The 2,354-nt window shown below is 44.6% G+C and overlaps 1 pseudogene; it reads right to left on the minus strand.

The window, feature by feature from the left end:
• Window positions 1-724: 724 nt before the first annotated feature.
• On the minus strand, window positions 725-1,614 carry LOC140456857 (cyclic AMP-responsive element-binding protein 1 pseudogene; annotated as a pseudogene).
• Window positions 1,615-2,354: the final 740 nt, after the last annotated feature.

Raw genomic sequence — 2,354 nt, forward strand, 5'->3', positions numbered from 1 at the left:
CTGGCATCTCTTTTAGTACCCTGGGATGCATTCCATCAAGGTCAGGAGCATTTTCTATTATTAGCTCAATTACCTCCAAACAGTCTAAAACTAGCTGTTCCCTCTTCCGGGGTTACGTTAGAGCCCGGGTGTCCTTGGAGAAGGAGCACGCGGTGTCCACCAACACCCTGGAGTTGTTCAGGGAGAGGTGGGCGCCGCAGGGAGTGGAGTGAATCATTTCCCTGTCCAACTCTATTTTGATTTAGTCCATACCTTCCCCTTCACTGTTTTGATCACACAGCATTGCCCTTTGATGTGAAGGGCAGTGCTTGTCACTGGCCACTCGGGTGTTTTCCTATTTTCCTTTTGGTGGAAATTGAATAAAGATTCGTGCACTTTGTGTCTTTCACTGTGTCTCACACCTGCACACACACGCCATGGGTGCTGGGGAAAAAATAAGCACTACCGCAGTTAGGCGGTAGTGTGGGGGTAAAAAAAGCAGGAATTACCCTCCCCTTCACTGTTTTAATAAAAACAAAGAAAAAAAAATAAAACTAGCTGTTCTGTAATAATGATAGTTTCCAAATCCTCACCTACCTTTGTCTCTTTGCTAGTTACTGGAAAGATATCAGTATCCTCCATTATGATGTCACAGATCTAAATGCTTCTTCTCATTTTCTCTGTATTTATAGTCTGTGTTAGTTTACTTTTCTCATGTTCAATATTATTTTTCATTATAGCTCTTTTATGGCTTTCGGTTGACCTTTAATGTTTTCCCAGTTCTCGTTTTATGCTGTTTTTGGCCACATTGTACGCTTTCTCTTTCAATTTGATTTTCCAGAACAGCAACCCAATTCTCCAAGCATTTCACACACTCTTTCTTCTTGTGACGGCCCTCTCGAGCTGCTGCCCTGTTTTTCATGAGGCGGATTTCACATTTATGAGTGGTTTCTTCAGCATTCTGGGGCAGGCTTTGCAGGACTGGTGAAGATGCCATAAACATTCCCTGACCAGCAGTGGAATTACGAGTTGTACGGATCTGATAGGTTTGGACATCTCCAGCAGCACCTTGTACAAGCACTTGGCTGCCCGGCACAAAGATTTGCTGTCCATCAGGGCTCTGTGCATACTGTATAATGGCTGCTCCAACCTTGGCTGTAGCTGCATTGGTCATTGTTCGTGTCTGGAGTCCTGCACTCCATCGTTACCATTGTTGGCCAGCTGAATTGCTCCCCCCCCCACCCCTGTATAATAGCAAAGTATTGTCCGCTGTGAGTCTGATGGATGGGTGCCTGCATCGTCATTGTAGTTATGGTTGAGACAGACTCTTCTTCTGATTTCTCCTCATCGATTTCTTGGCACACCAGGGGATCAGAAGAAAGTTCATTCAGGATTTTCTTGAACGAAGGCTGTCTCGATAGAATTTCACGATGTTTCTGAGAGTCAGTCATGCGAAGCAGATTCCTGGGAGTGCTCATTTTCAAGTATAATAGAAATCTGTACAGTCTGAACTTGAGGGGACTGTATGACTGAGGACTGAGCTGCTTGATTTACTCCTTGGAATTGAAAAGTCTGCCCATTCGGCAATTGCACTGAAGTTAATGCTTGACTTGTTGTTGATTGGATCTCAGGCATGGTTACCTGCATGGTCACATTATATATTAATGATGTTGATGAAGGGACTGGGGGCATTCTAGCGAAGTTTGCTGAAGATACGATGTTAGGTGGACAGGCAGGTAGTACTGAGGAAGTTGGGAGGCTGCAGAAGGATCGAGACAGTTTGGGAGAGTGGTCCAGGAAATGGCTGATGGAATTCAATGTGAGCAAACGCGAGGTCTTGCACTTTGTATAAAAGAATACAAACACAGACTACTTTCTAAACGGTGAGAAAATTCATAAAGCCAAAGTACAAAGGGATCTGGGAGTGCAAGTCGAGAATTCTCTAAAGGTCAACATGCAGGTTGAGTCCGTGATTAAGAAAGTGAATGCGATGTTATCACTTATCTCAAGAGGGTTGAAATGACTGAAGGAGCTATGGAGACAGGAAGTGTTACACAGGTAGGGACGCCAGTAGAGACTGAAGGAGATACGAAGAGAAGGAGTGTAACACCGATAGGGAAGGTCGATACTGAAGGAAATACCGAAATAGGGAGTGTGACACACATAGGGAGGATAGCAGGGAATGAAGGAGATACAGAGACAGGGAGAGTGAAACAGAAAGTGAGGGCAGGAGGAACTGAAGGAGATACGGAGATAGTGAATCTTACTCAGAAAGGGAGGCTATAACAGACTGAAGGAGATACTGAGACAGGGAGTGTTACACAGAAAATGAGGGTAGTAGGGAGAGAGGGAGATAGGGAGACAAAAAGGTTTAC

Source organism: Chiloscyllium punctatum, chromosome 31, assembly GCF_047496795.1.
Source record: "Chiloscyllium punctatum isolate Juve2018m chromosome 31, sChiPun1.3, whole genome shotgun sequence".
Lineage (NCBI taxonomy): Eukaryota > Metazoa > Chordata > Chondrichthyes > Orectolobiformes > Hemiscylliidae > Chiloscyllium > Chiloscyllium punctatum.